Source organism: Podarcis tiliguerta, assembly GCF_965153285.1.
Source record: "Podarcis tiliguerta genome assembly, chromosome: 5".
NCBI lineage: Eukaryota > Metazoa > Chordata > Lepidosauria > Squamata > Lacertidae > Podarcis > Podarcis tiliguerta.
In genome coordinates, this window is record NC_139538.1 from 21,294,518 (window position 1) to 21,310,795 (window position 16,278).

General features: G+C 43.9%; 1 long non-coding RNA gene across 1 annotated transcript; it reads right to left on the reverse strand.

Moving 5' to 3' along the window:
• Window positions 1–14,918: 14,918 nt before the first annotated feature.
• Window positions 14,919–15,917, reverse strand: LOC310678727. The gene is made up of 2 exons (XR_014511900.1): window positions 15,857–15,917; window positions 14,919–15,111 (listed from the first exon to the last, which is right to left on the reverse strand). It is a non-coding gene; the product is annotated as an uncharacterized lncRNA (long non-coding RNA).
• Between the last annotated feature and the right edge of the window lie 361 nt (window positions 15,918–16,278).

A 16,278-nucleotide genomic window follows, 5' to 3' on the forward strand; every position in this document is an offset into this window, starting at 1 on the left:
CTCGTGCCTGTAAAGTACTCTCAAAGCAATGTTGCATTTATTCCAGTGCACATGGCAGTTTATTCTGTTTTGGGCATGTTTCAGTCACCGGTTTTTCCCACAGACTGTGCATAGATCTGTGTGTATGTGTGTGGTTTTTAAAGAAACTGTTATTAATTTTGCTTTGCCACAGCAGCTGCTTGCTAATCACGCTGTCATCTTTGCCGCAGTACGCTGTGTGTGTACATGTGTGCTTTGCGTGTGCATGCCAGAACATGGTGGGTTAATTAAACATGGCGGTGCCATTGGCAAAGATGCTTCTGTGTGTGAGTCACACACTTGCATTTGATTAGTAGTCTTCAGCGGAAGGTGAGGTTCCTTGTCCTGTCAATTTTAAGTGAGCCGAGAGTTAACATAATTCCGCACATCTTGGTAATTAACACCCTTGAATGAGTCAATTGTGCACAGCTGACTAATAAAGTCAAGACCATTGGTCACATGACACACCCAGCTTGCCAGTTCCTTTGGCAGGAAATTTGGATGTAAGGAAATATGGGGTTGTGCACCAAAATGTCAAAGTTCTCCTGCATGCTTAAGATAGCAAAACTTGTACATAAAATATGGCCATTTATAAACAGCAACAGATACTTTGAACTATTAGGGTCTGGTGAATCATCTTCAAGTTTCTGAGGCTGAAGCAAAGCAGGCAGGGCTGGATCCTTGGATAAGAGGATACATGCAGCCTCCGGGTAAGAACAGAATATAATTAATATACTGTATAATGTTGAAGAATCTCTCAGAACAAGATGGGCCTATTTGAAATGTTGATTCAACATTCCCTCCCCCCTTTTGCAGATAGATCTGGATTGAATTGTTAATTAATTGACTTGGAAGATTACTAATATGTTTTGTGATGCATAATCATCTTATTACTGGGCTTTTATGTTTATGAGAGGTGATTTGGGCATGGTTTACTTTGGAAAGGTGGCACCTCTCTCTCCCCCCACCCCCCGCTAAATTATGATGGTACTAAATAAACTGAAACAAAACTGGTATAAGTGTTGCCTATGCAGCAAAGCAAACAAACCTTGAAGCCTTAAGATTATCTCATTGCTGTGCTTTGCTCTGATGTTTATGAGAAGCGCTTCGGGCTTTGCTTACCTTGGAAAGATGGCATCTAGAAAACTGAGGATGCTGATGAGAAATAAATGGAAATGAAAAAAAAAAGAAGAAGCAGCTTGAATCCTTACGATTATTGCTAAAATTTATTGCAATTTTATCCCACCCTTCCTCTAAGGTTTTCACCGCCCCATGCTCACAACAACCGTGGTAAGGTTTGTGAGACTGGGAGATAGTGAGAGGCCCAAGGTAAGTTAGGGAGCTTCAGGACTGAGTGGGGATTTGAACCTGACTCATCTTTCCCTGAGATCTGTAACACACTGACCACCAGTTACATCAGAGGTGGGGAACCTCAGGCTTGTGGCCCTCCAGATCTCGCCATCTGGCCCTCGGAACTCTCGCCAGGCCACACATCTCCCCAAACCTGCTTCACACCCCAAGTGTTTTCACCCAAGGCTGGAATCTGTCATTGAACCCTGACTATGCCTCTGGCTAGCCTGGATGGAAGATACAGAGAGGATGTGCAAAGTGCTCAGAAACGAGCCTTCCGTAGAAATGAGCATTCATGGCTTTGGCAGCACCTCTGCCCCTGTTTATCACTGCTATGTGGTCCTTGGAAGGGAGCCCAGAAGGGAACCCTTGAGCTGAAAAAGGTTCTGAGATATGAGAGGACATATATCTCAAGGGCTGTCATATAGGGAAGAAGCTTGTTTTCTCCTGCTGTGGAATGTAAGACTCATACCAATGGCTTCAAGTTACAAGAAAGGAGATTCTGATGAAGCATCTGGGATAACTTTCTGATGGAGCTGTTCGACAGGGGAACGGTCTCCCTTGGAAGGCTCTCCTTCCTTGGAGGTTTCCAAGCAGAGGTTGGATGGTCATCTCCTTCCTTGGAGGTTTCCAAGCAGAGGTTTGATGGTCATTCCAAGCAGAGGTTGGATGGTCATCTATGGATGCTTTAGTTGAGTTTCCTGCATTGCAGGGGGTTGGACTAGATGACGCTTGCGGTTCCTTCCAACTCTACAATTCTATGATTCTGTGAACTCTGATCTATATACAGCTATGGCAGGTGTGGTGGGCCTGAGTTATGGAGCTGAAGATGTCACTGCAGCTTATCTGAAACTCACCCCATTGAACATTAGTGGAACTGAAGTCTAAGTGTACTCAAGGTTATGTTGTTATCAGGAGAAATCCAGGTTTGCCATGGAGCAGACAGCCAACAGAGGGCTGCTGCTAAAACCTTCTGTTCATTGACACTCACACTTTGCATCTTTAAGTATACATTTCAAGTTAGGTGTGCACCTAGAAATGTGTAAGGAGGCCTTCAAACCACAGATAAAAGGGGTGTTGCAGGTGCAGAGACGTTTTGTCTGATGACTACCTGGGAGAAGGAGAAAGATTTGCTGATTAAGCCTCCTAGGAACACCCAGCCTTGGAATAATCGAAGGCACCAGCCTGGGGTCAGCTGTGAGATGCTAATTCTACGGGCATGCACACATAGCCAGTTCCAGTGTAGACAATTTGAGCACACATTCTCATGGGAAATCGTAGCATGAGCAAAATAAGGAGCAATCCCTTCCCATAGTTAAGTATATTCAGACATACTGTACTTTGTAAGGATCGCTAATTAAGGAGTTGTATGGTTCACTCTCCCATCCGTGCCTCCAGAATGAGATTAAGAGAGCTTGATACTGGCGTCGGAATCCTTGGATTCCTTCCTTGCCTTGCAAGACTAAGATAATGGAATTCCAGTGATGGTATGAAGCGTACTTTATAAGAGAATCTCCCTAGAGCAATATGGGGTCTGAATGTGCAAAACAACCACATGAAAACTAGGAGAGGCGAGAAGCACATTTACCTAATTACATCACAGCAAAACGTTCTTCATAATTATTAATTGGAGCCTTAAGTCTGAACCCAGAAAAATTTCACACGGGTGCTTCATAATTCTTCCTGCTCTTGGATTGCCCCAGTGCCTGAAGCCAAATATTTTATGTTGCCATTTGAATTAGGTGGGTGGGATTGCGCTTTCCCCTTTCCTGCCCCCACATTTGCAAGGACATGCGCTGGTAAGTAATACTAGGAGCTGCAGAAATTGAGGCAGTGGGAACAAATGCACAGCGCTGAAAACAGCAGCAAAAGTATTCCGAGACTTGCAGCGCAAACTTAACCATGTCCACTCGGAAGGGAAACCCCTTTGCATTAAATGGGATCTACTCAAACAGGGAAGTGTATATAATAGGATTGTAACCTGAATCAATGTAAGATCTTTTTCAAAAATGCAAATGGTGAGAATGCAAACAGAAATATGGATTTTTCTGCAACAAACCCTGACATTCCACACAGGCAGTGGAAATAATATACAGCCTATTTTGAAACACATGGGGTTACCACAGTTCAAGGACACTGACAAACTGGAACGTGTCCAGAGGAGGGCAACCAAAATGGTCAAAGGCCTGGAAACGATGCCTTATGAGGAACAGCTAAGGGAGCTGGGCATGTTTAGCCTGGAGAAGAGGAGGTTAAGGGGTGATATGATAGCCATGTTCACATATATAAAAGGATGTCACATAGAGGAGGGAGAAAGGTTGTTTTCTGCTGCTCCAGAGAAGCGGACACGGAGCAATGGATCCAAACTACAAGAAAGAAGATTCCACCTAAACATTAGGAAGAACTTCCTGACAGTAAGAGCTGTTCGACAGTGGAATTTGCTGCCAAGGAGTGTGGTGGAGTCTCCTTCTTTGGAGGTCTTTAAGCAGAGGCTTGACAACCATATGTCAGGAGTGCTCTGATGGTGTTTCCTGCTTGGCAGGGGGTTGGACTCGATGGCCCTTGTGGTCTCTTCCAACTCTATGATTCTATGATTCTACGTTAGAAAGGATTAGGCTTACTAGTTATTTATCTCAAAACTAGTTTTATTCAATGCTAATGCTGGGTTACACGTTGTACTGGACACAGAGGCGGCATGCAATGCAGTCCTGTAAGTGTCTACTCAGAAGTTTCACTGTGCTTAATCGAACCTTGTTGTTTAGTCATTTAGTCATGGTTGGACAGTCTTCTCGAAGCTACGACCATGAGTTTGACCAAGCTGCGGGAGGCAATGGAAGACAGGAGTGCCTGGCGTGTTCTGATCCATGCGGTCATGAAGAGTCGGACACGACTAAACGACTAAATAATGGAATCTACTCCTGGGTAAAAGTGCATAGCATTGCTTCACTAGATCAGTAGAACAGCCTTCCTGGATAAGGTCATAGGCTCATCGAATACAGTGGATTGGGGACAACTGAAACCATCCTTGACCCTTGATCCTTGACCAGCCAAACTGGAATTGATGGGAACTGGAGTCCAACATACCTAATCTAGTCTCCAGCAATGGCTGGTCAAATGTCCCTGAATCACTCACATGATCTTCCACAGTCTCTGATACCCCTAGATATACAGCATCTTAAAAAGCAGAGACATCACCTTGCCAACAAAGGTCCGTATAGTTAAAGTTATATTCCCCAGTAGTGATGTATGGAAGTGAGAGCTGGACCATAAAGAAGGCTGATCGCCAAAGAATTGATGCTTTTGAATTATGGTGCTGGAGGAGACTCTTGAGAGTCCCATGGACTGCTAGAAGATCAAACCTCTCAATTCTTAACTAAATCAGCCCTGAGTGCTCACTGGAAGGACAGATCCTGAAGCTGAGGCTACAATACTTTGGGCACTTCATGAGAAGAGAAGACTTCCTGGAAAAGACTCTGATGCTGGGAAAGATTGAGGGCACAAGGAGAAGGGGATGACAGAGGACAAGATGGTTGGACAGTGTTCTCGAAGCTACCAGCATGAGTTTGACCAAACTGCGGGAGGCAGTGGAAGACAGGAGAGCCTGGCGTGCTCTGGTCTATGGGGGTCACGAAGAGTCAGACACAACTAAACGACTAAACAACAACAGCTTAGAGGTTCCACTCTAAATCACTGAAATATTGCCTCCCCAATTTGTCTAATTCCTTTAAAATAAAGTAAAAACTTTACAGAGTGCCTTTTTTAAAAGTTTTACTTCACACGCATTATCGGCCTAAATCCATAACATAAGGCAATATTATGCATGAACCCCCCACAGTGCTGCATTTCCAGGGCAATCCTACACGTGTCTACTTGGAAGAATGCCCTTTAAGTTCAACAGGACATATTCTCAGGTAAGTGTATGTAGATGTTGCCACCTAATTCTTGCTTGAAATCTAGACAGATCCTATCTGCCTCCTGCCGCACGAATGTAAATCCACATTCTAAACCAGCCTTCTCCCATGTGAATTAAGATCTTCCGCAGAGGACCTTCTCTAGATCTCTCACTATTGCAGGAGAGGTGGGTGGAGACTGGTAACCGAGGACAGAGTCTTCTCTGTGGTGGCTGCTTTTTATCTGATTTTGCAGCTGCTGCTGTTACTCACAGATTTCTTGTTATTACATTTGTTTTTCATTTTACTGTTGTGTTTTTAATCTGTGCCATGGGTGTAGCCAAGGGGAGGGCAGGCAGGGGCAGCTGCCCCCCTAAATCAATAAAAATACATAGAAAACTGAGGTTCTGCCCCCCCAGGAAAAGGCCTGTCCCCCCTCCAAAGCTGACTACACCCACGATCTGTGCTATAAATCACTCCAAGAATTTCTGCAAATGTTTAGAGTAACAATCCTTTGTGTTCGTATCTGGGATTAAGTTCCATTTAATTCACTGGGGGTTGCTTCTGTGTAAACATGGCGTTGTACCACACCTTACTCAGAGTAGACCCATTGAAATTAATGGGCATGACTAACTTTGGTCCATTAATTTCAATGGCTCCACTGTGCATAGGAATTAACTGGATGCAACATCTGCATAGGATTGTGCTATAGCTAAATAGTAATGCAGCCTTATCCATGTCTACTCAGACGTAAGCCCCGTTTCAGTTCAATGGGACTTACTTTCAAGTAAGTGTGTGTAAATTGAACTGTAGCCTAAATATACCATCTAGCAGTCACAGCAAGATCAATTGGGGAATGAACTGTATATGTTAATTGTTAATTATGAAGAAGGCACACAGTCTAAATTAACATTACTTACATATCATGCAGGTGGATAAACCTAAATAGGCCTGATCCTCAGTTTAGGTAAAGAACGGGGCTAACTTACGAAGAAACCAACACTTCTGAGGACAGAGGTAATTACACCAAATTACTGCACTCATGCAGACAAACCCAATTCCCAGTGGCTATATATAGTTGTGTAGATGCGAAATGTGAGTGTTTGTATTTTCATTAGGCAGCCATGTAATTTAAGATGATATGTCATGACACAAGCCAAAGGATTACAAAGTGATTTCTGAGGCTATGCCACACATAGAGGCAGCAGCCGTGACCACCGTGAAGGCATGATCTCATTCCTAAATACACGTTTCTCTGCCCTCAGCAATAGAGCACGAGCTTTAATTAATTCTTTTCCACTGGCAAATTGCACTCAGAATGTGTGCATTAGTTTATAATTCAGACTTCCACGCAGTAACTCAGTGTGTACCCTTCCTTTCCATAATGGATCACACAAGGTGGTTTTCTCCCTGAGCTTTTTGTACTTTTTAAGAAAAACAAATCCTGGCTCCAGCATTTTCCCTGATCTTAGACAAAAATCAAAGAGAACCACCTTTTACACCTAGGTTCTATTTTTAAAATGCCAGCTGTGTTTAGATGTAACAGAAAACCTTGGTGAGGCTTCACACCAAACGAAGTCAGCGTAATAAAATAAAACAAACCCAAATCCCATTTTAGAGTTATCAGAATAACCTTCCGTGAGCCTTGGGCTGGTGTGTTTCCCTCTGCAAGAAGGGGCAGAAGATTAACTGCAGTTTAGTCTGTTGTTCAGACCATAAACAGTGGTTAATCTTAACTACGGTTACTTGAAACAAGCAAGCTTCGTAAGCTGTCCTGTGAATTTGGCCTGTTTGAACAGGTTAAACACAGTTCATCTGGGTATAGGCGACGTGGCAAGCTGCGGTTAATCCAAAACTGAAGTGAAAGTTTCTGAACTCTCCTTGCAGATGTGCTGGAGGAGGACAAGTGCAGCAACTCATTATGCTAAACTGTGGCTTAGCATTATGTCCAAACCAAGGCTGTTTAATGGGATTCCACGCAATTTAAAATACATCCCATGTGTGCTTTCCCCCCCTTCATTATCCACACAAACATCCATATCCAAGTGGCAACTCGCATTCCCCCCTTTTAATGTGGGTTTTACTGATCCATGGATAATGCAACAAGGAAGAAAATCACATAAAAGCACATGCTGTCCAATTGTGGATGTAGTAAAATGCATCATGTGGGGTTCTTTGGAGGTGTGGGGTGATATTGTGGTGGGTGCCATTCTTCATCACACACCCTACTTCCATTGGCAAGGCCTCCTTAGTAGGCTCTCTCTCTCTCTCTCTGTGTGTGTGTGTGTGTATGTGTATGTGTGTGTGTGTGTCTGTGAACATGCTCAAAATGGACCTCAGGTTTCTGGAACTTAGCTTTCAGGAACTCAGGGACGCGGGTGGTGCTGTTGGTTAAACCACAGAGCCTAGGGCTTGCCGATCAGAAGGTCGGCAGTTCGAATCCCTGCGATGGGGTGAGCTCCGGTTGTTCAGTCCCTGCTCCTGCCAACCTAGCAGTTCGAAAGCACAAAAGTGCAAGTAGATAAATAGGTACCGCTCCGGCAGGAAGGTAAACGGCGTTTCTGTGCACTGCTCTGGTTCGCCAGAAGCAGCTTAGTCATGCTGGCCACATGACCCGGAAGCTGTACGCCGGCTCCCTCGGCCAATAAAGCGAGATGAGCGCTGCAACCCCAGAGTTGGCCACGACTGGACCTAATGGTCAGGGGTCCCTTTACCTATATTAACTGAGGAGAGGAGAAAACACCACACTGTGTGAATGCATCCTATTAAGCAGTGTCCTCTATGGGGAACGCTGAGGCAGAGTTCATTTGAAAGTGTTAATGAGTGGACAAAAGTACTATATTTTTTGGGGGGAAATATGAACAAATTCCTATGCCCCACAAATAACCCAGAGATGCATTTTAAATAAAAGGGCACATTCTACTCATGTAAAAACACGCTGATTCCTGGACCGTCCAGGGGCCGGATTTAGAAGGCGATTGGGCCGGATCCGGCCCCTGGGCCTTAGTTTGCCTACCCATGGTCTGAACCAATGGCTGCAAGTTACAAGAAAGGAGATTCTGGCTAAACATCAGGAAGAACTTTTTGATGGTAAGAGATATTCAACAGTGAAACAGACTCCCTTGGGAGGCTGTGGACTCTCCTTCACGGGAGGTTTTTAAGCGGAAGTCGGAAGACCATCTGTCATGGAAGCTTTAGCCGAGATTCCTGAATTGTGGAGGTTTGGACTAGATGACGCTTGGGTTCCCTTCCAACTATACAATTCTATTATGAAAGCTAGAGTCCAACAATATCTGGAGGGCCATAACTTCCCTATCTGTGGTACAAAACACAAGGACTGTGTACTAAATACAAATAGATTTGATCATTGCTTTTTATGAGACTGGTACTTGATATTTTGCGAGTCCTTCCTCTAAAACATTTCTCTCCTGCTCTTTCCCTTCGGAAAAGAGTTCCAGATAAAGAAGTGTTTTTCTTTTAAAGTTCATGGCTCTGCTAATAGATTGTCGGGAAAGCGGGGGTTGGAGTTGCACTTTATTTTCTTATTATTGTACATGATATCTTTATATTGGTTTGAGAGTAAAATATTGTACATTTATTTCAGAAATTGCCCTTGAGGACAAGAAACAGCTCAAAACACACAAATCTTTAGATTCTGATAATAAAAATTCCAGAGCACTTGCAGCCTTGTTTGTATTTTGGGTTGGTGGATTCCTGCTGCTGCGGTAATATATCTTTCTTTCTTTCTTTCTTTCTTTCTTTCTTTCTTTCTTCTTGAATTAACACCCAAAATTTATTGACCCAGAAAATGTGTCATTGGAGATGAATTTAGTGTTTATTCATTTATTATATTGGAAAACCACCTTTAAAAAATACATTATTTTTTCATTGAGAATAAAAATGCCAGCATCAAACCATAGACATTCTGTTATTTTAAATATTATTTAAAATAATTTTAAATATACTGTCGACGATATGTTTAGGTGCAATTTTTGAAACAATTCAGATAAATTTAATAGAAATGCAATACATCTCACCATGGGGGGGGGGGGGGAATTGTGTGATCAAGTGACCTTTGTGCCTGTTCAGTCTGCTGCCTAGCTGCTGCGTGTAGATGGTCAACTTCAAGGCCCCTTGTGGCTCTTCATCCTTAAGCCCGACTTGGACCAGGCAGCCCATCAAGCAGAAGCTTCCTTCAGCTTGAGGGCCATCATCTGTAAAGTAGGATAGTAGCTTCTCTGTTGTGAAGCTGCAGAGTGGTGGTCCACAGACAGGGCAAAACACTGCCTCCTTCCCTACAGACCCTATCAGATGCAGACCCTCTCAGATGCAGAGGTCTTGATGACTCCATGACCCTCCAAGGCTCAGTGGTGGCCCAGGAGAGGGCCTACTCTGTGATGACCCCTAACCTGAGGAACTCTCTCCCCACAGAGGTGCACCTGACAGCTGGCGCCTTCACTCTACAGCTTTCTGCAAGTGCAGAAGGCACACTTCTTTACATCTTGGCTTTGAAGAAGAAGAAGAGTTTGGATTTGATATCCCGCTTTATCACTACCTGAAGGAGTCTCAAAGCGGCTAACATTCTCCTTTCTCTTCCTCCCCTACAACAAACACTCTGTGAGGTGAGTGGGGCTGAGAGACTTCTGAGAAGTGTGACTAGCCCAAGATCACCCAGCAGCTGCATGTGGAGGAGTTGAGACATTTTGACTAAGAACCAGTACAGGGAAGTGGACAGAGGGTTTGGTACAAATCTCTGTTGACCCATGAGGATTATGTTGGACCAGTTGCCTTCTCTCATCCTAACTTATCTCATGGGGTTGTTGTAAGAATCTTGGTGGTGGTGGTGGGGGGGAATAAATCCTATATGTGTGATAAATGACAGATGGGCAACACTGAGTTTGTGGGATCTGCTCGGTGTTTTTACAAGAAGTTTGGCAATTAGCTGTACTGGAAAGATTGTCTCACAAACTTCAAGTAATGAGAGGTCAAAGAGAGACGGACAAGTTTTTGGCAGACTGGTTTTTGTTTATTGATTTTATAAATAGCCAGGAATCTGGTAGAACAGTTCCAACTGCATATGAAATGGTTTGGGTTTTAAAAAAAGGAAAAATAGGATCATTTTAAGAAGGGTTAGAGGAATTAAGAAAAATGAAATGTGGATCTAATTAATGGAGTCATTTGTTTTGATTATAGGTTATAAAAAAATGAATGCTGTAAGGGGAAAATTAGTGTTATATATTATAGCAGATCGAATATTACATTACACAGAAGATTCTTAATCCTGCTTGTAGACTATATAGTGTTTTAAAGAAATGTAATTTGAAGGTTTAAAAAAACCTCTCCTAGTGGGGGAGGAGGGCTTAATTTATATTTATACTTTAATCAATATTATTTTTGTAATACAGTTTGCTAGGAAAAAAATATGTTTTTAAAAATGAATGTAGAAAAACTACAAGACTTCTGAGATCTCAGGACCCTGGAGTCAGGTGCAAAAACGTGGCTGGTAGTGGGTGGGTATACTGTACAATTAGATTTAAGAAAAAGCGTGCCTCTGAGTACATGCTCAACCCAGGAATTCATTTTCAGTACCAGAACTTAATTTCACACTAGAATCTGCTTCCCACCACCAGCCAGGTTTTCTTTATATCAGCAGCCAAATTTAGAAGAGGGGGGAAACCCCTTTTTGTTGTGATACATCCGGGAACCAGAAACCTTGCTGATCTACTTCAAACCACTCAAAAATCTACCAGTAGATCCTGATCTATCTTCTGCCGAACCATGTGATAATGATAATAACGATAATAATAATAATTTCATTTATCAATTGGTTCTTACGAAGCATCTCAAAGTGATTTCATCGTACAATAAAAGCTTGTATAAAACACTTGTATATACATAAAAACAGATAAAACAATACGAGTGTTTAAAAAAACCCATTTCAAAACCAATACAGATACTGACTAAGAGAAAATAATCTCCTCTTAGAATGCTGTTGAAAGAGAGAAGTCTTCAGCAGATGCTGAACAACAGCAGAGAAGGCAATTGTCTAACCTGTAACAGGAGGGACTACCGTAGTTTTAAAGGGTAGGTTCTGCCACTATAAAGGCCTGATTCTGACATTGTGTGGAAATGGCTTCCTGATGAGATGGAATCTGCAGGATGACCTCTCCGGCAGAGCACAGTGATTGGTTGGGAATATAAAAGACGAGATGCTCTTTTAAGTATCTCGAGTTCCCAAGCTGTACAGGGCATTGTAATTCTTTCAGCCAAGGTTTAATACAGTGGTGAGATTCTTTCCAACGAGCAGCTTAGCTGCCACTTTTTTGCACCAGTGACATTTTCTGGGTCAACTTCAGCCCCGATGAAGGCCATCCATCGAGATGACCAAAGCTGATTCAGTCCCAGGCTCAAACCAGTGAGTCTAGGGTGAGCCAAATCACCACTTCTTTCAAGCTGCAGGGTACTGTGTGTGTGTGGGGGGGGGGAGCCTCCAGCCAAGGGGCCAACTACAGCCCATCGGGCCTCTTAATCTGCCCCATGGAAATGTGGCCTGAATACCTCATGGCTTTGCACATTCTCTGAATGGGGCTGAATGGTCGTAAGCACCACTTGTGTGTGGTAAACACAGCCATACTGTCTCTAAACACTATTTTAATTAACCTGGCTCGTAGGATTTTTATTTTTTTTAATTGTCTATGAGCCGTTCAAGTTTGGGAGATATTGTGGGACCAGCGCCTTTGAAAGGACTTTGTTTTCTACCTTCTGGTTTCTTAACAGCTCAGAGAAAAATAACTCTGGAAGGTGAAGAGGCCCTTCTCTCATTAAGGCTGTGTTTATAAGCATACTTACCGAGGAGGACATTCCAATGAAATCAAGGCTGCGTCCAGCTGCATCAGCCTCTGTAGTCAGCTGCCTGAAACTGAAGTGTGTTTGCATTTTCATTTTCTCAAACACAGATAGCTGAACTTTGAGACGACTAAAAGGAAAGGCTCTGAATGACTCAGGCTGTTGTGTGGTATAGATCTCGCTTGCAAGTCACCCCAGCCAGGTCCTCTTTCAGATAAAAGGTGCAGCAAAGCCCAGCCGCCGCTCTGCAAACCAGTTTGTACAGGAAGGCCACCGCCCCTTCTGAAACCTCGGTGTGACTGGGAAAGGGGGCTATATACAGTTGTTAAGTTATTTCGAGAGATTAGTTATCGGAACCGGAGGAAAACTAGCCACAATGGCTGCCTGTTTTGCAAGAGAAAAAGGATGGGGCGGGAGCAGTGGTGGCTGGAGTCATTCCCTTGCCTCTAGGGTTGGTGTTGGAAGGCAGTGTCTGTGGGTCAAAAGGCCCTGGGAGGGCCTACAAGGAACAGGAGAAGCTGTTCACACCTGCCCTGTCCCTCTGGGCAGTGGTGAGGTTTGGAAATCTGCATCACTGCCCAGAGGGGGAGAACAGGCTGCTTGCTGCTCTTGACGCTTGACAGCTGCCAGGTACAAGGAGCAGCTGTCACCTGTTCTCTCATTCCAGAAAACAGACTGGAGAAGGAGCTCAAAGTAGATGCCTCTAGCAGGGTCAAGGAAGGAGTCCTCTGCAAGTTGTATTGCCAAGACCTCCCCCTGTACTCACAGAGCCTGGGGTGGCTCTGCTTGCCTTCCTAGCTCAAGAAACAACAGGGATGTTGCCTTTGTTCAATCCAGTGTTGCTGTTGTACAATTCAGCAGGGAGAAGGATGGGGACAAAACCAGAATTAGAGAGCTCCCAATTAGAATTGGCTCTGGTTCTATTTACCATTGGCCTCCTTGCACCCTGTCCCAATGGAAACCGGACTCCACTGCCCAAAGGTATTGTAAATTCCTTTACTGGGAATGAAACTTGGCCTGAACAGGCGAAAACTAGAAACCCTAATCACTAGAGATAAAGATTCAAAAGCCCAACCCAAAATATGCCCTAGTTTGTGGAGCACAGAGGTAACCAGGAAGAGAAGTGGAAATCTTATGCACTCGCACTAACTTGGGTGTAAGTCTCACTTAACTCTCTGGTATTTCCTTCCAAGTCAATGTGGCATAGGTTGGGATGCACACCTGATAATGCCAGTTGTCCCTCCTCTAGAGTCAAAACAATGAATTTATGAGTCAGAGAGTGACAGCACCTGGTGGGGAAAAAAATGTTTTGCTTTTCCTGACTTGTCTTTTACAGACTGGATGCATATCGGTTATGTAACTCGCCTGTATTTCTGCCGTAGGACAACAGAAAAGATTAGAAAAAGTTTGTGATTCCTGCGTCCCTACATTCTATTGCTAAATCTGATTCAGGAAAATGAAGCAGTAGAGTTATTGAGATTATCCAAATGGACTGTACCAGTTCAGAATATATACAGTAGATTATGCCTTCTGAGGAATGGTTAAAAGAGCTGGGAATAGCTAACCTGGGGAAGAGTAGGCGAGATGTGATAGCAGTCTTCCAATATCTGAAGGGCTGGCATGCAGAACATGAAGAGGTTGCTGGAAGCTCTTTTAAAGCCATCCAAATTGGTGCCCATCTCAAGGGAGCAAATTCCATGGTTTTCACTAAGCACTGCGTGGAGGAGTCCTTTTTTTGTCTGTCCTAAATCTAGCAGCATTCATCTTCAATGGATGACCCTGGGTTCTAGCAGTAGGAAAGGAGGACAAAAATGTATCCTCGTCCATTTTATCCACACCAATATTATGCAGCTTTCCTCTTATCAAGTGCAGCCACAACATAGGTTTCTACGTCACCATGATGGCATTGGCAGTTTTGTTTTCAGTTCCTTCCCTAGTGATCCCTTGCAACTGCTCCATAGTGGGTCAACATCTTCACCAAGCTGCCCACTGCGACCCTAAGGTCTTTTTCCTGGTAAGTCACTGCCAGTTCAGACGCCAGGAGCATATAAGTGAAAATTGGAATTTCTGCCTCAGTGTGCATCACTTTTCACTTGCTTCCATTTTACTGCCCATTCAGCCACTTTGGAAATATCCTTTTGGAGCTCTTCACAATCCCTTTTTGTTTTAACCACCCTGAAATAATTTAGTATCATCAGCAAACTTGGCTTCCTCACCCCTAACTCTAGATCATTTACGGGCAAGTTATGGTCCCAATATCGATCCTTAGGGGCCTCTGCTTTTTGCATCCCTCCATTGGAAAAGATGGAGCAGACTTGCTTTCTGTGTTTCTGAGGGCAGGACTAGAACCAATGTATGGACGTTGCAGGGAAGCAGAGACACTGGAAGAAACCTGATGGGGAGAGCTTTTTGACCGTGGAACCGACTGCATTGGGGAACCATGGGCTCTGCTTTCCCAAAGGTATTGAAATAGAGGTTGGATGGCCACTTGCCAAGGATGCTGTAGTTGCATCCTGCATTGGTCAGGAGGCTGGGGTCAATGACCTCTATGTTCGCTTCCCATTCTTGTGATTCTGCAGTGTTTATGAATGCTCCTGTATTCCCTACAAGTAGAAGACGTACACAACAGGGAGTGAGTTGGGCTAGAACCTCTCTCTGTGGTTTACTTCTTCCTTTTACTTCCCTCTCCTGCAGCCATAACTGGTACCGTCAATTCTACCATTTCATAATTCTACCACCTTGTTCTACTGGGAACTAGAAGATTCCAACTATTTGCTATGACATGGGGACACTTCATGAAGGTAGACACAGGGGTGTTTGTTACATTCTTTATTCTTGTAGGCTACTCCGTCTCAAACATTAGGGGTAACAATGGCTCAGTCCAGATGTGAAACTGCATCACCTCTTAACCCTGGGAGAGATCCAAAGCATTCCATTTACTTGTCATAAGCAAAGGAAGAATAGAACAATATTGGTATTTGACAGGGTCCTCTCACTCCTAGATGTCCTGTAAACAACAGAATTAATGGCTCAACATAATATTTGGCTTATTTATTTTAGGGGGAAAGTTTACACCCCACCCTTCCAATGCTCTTACACTGCTCAAGGCGCCTTGCAACAATAAAAAACCCCCCACAACTGCAGGGAGTTGGACTAGATGACCCTCAACTGCACAAAAAAAGAAATTGACTTTCTAAAACTTTATAACACAGAAAAATAAACTACCCCAGCTTGCCTGGGCATGATGCTACTGCTGCTTTTGAAAAATTCCAGTTTCAAGTGTATATAGCATTGTTCATTGTGTACCGGTATATCTCGCATTTCCTCCAAGGAGCTCAAGGTGTGGTGTAAATGGTTCTCACCCTCTCGGTTTTATTCCCACAACAACCCTGCGAGATAGGCTAGGCTGAGAGACTGAGTGGCTGGCCCAAGGTCACCCAGAGAGTTGGGATTTGGACTCTGGTCTCTTAGGTCCTAGTCTGACACTCTAACCACAGCTACGTGCTTAGTCATTGTTTGCCACCTCTACAGCTTCCTAGGCTTCTTGGTGGTGGTGTTGGAGTCATGATACTGAAACTGCCGTGTTTAGCCTTTTCCAGTTAAGCAGCCAGGACATGAAGTATGGCCTCTTGGGCTCTCCTTATTGATAGTGCAAACTTTAGCTGTGAAACTTTCTCGCCCAAGCCAAAGGTCAAGAATATTGCTACCCTATTTTTATCTTTTTATGGGCTTCCCTAAGGATAACTCCTCACCCTCGCGCTGGCCTCAAAGGAGTTCCTGCGGTTCCTTTGTTCTCTTTCAGTCCCATGGAATCCCCCCCCCCAGATTAGCCCTCCAGGCCCTCCCCCCCCCCCCCACTGATGTCACACTGTGCTCTGATCACTCTGCATCTCCCTGGAAACCCCCAGCTGAGACAAAGGCCCTTTTGGCATGATAATTCAAAGCATGTCCCATCCCATTTTTAGTGTTTTAAGAGTTGTAAAGTCCCCTTTTCCAAGCATAAATAACAAAGCAATTATCAATCACACATGCACATGATGTGCGGAGCAGGACAGATGCCCTTCAGTTTGTAAATTAGGCAGATTAGTGTTAAATTGTGAAATGGACAGGTTTGTCCCAAATCTCCCCTTTTTCTCTTAAACGGGGACTTTCTATCACCCAGGGGTTGCTCAGA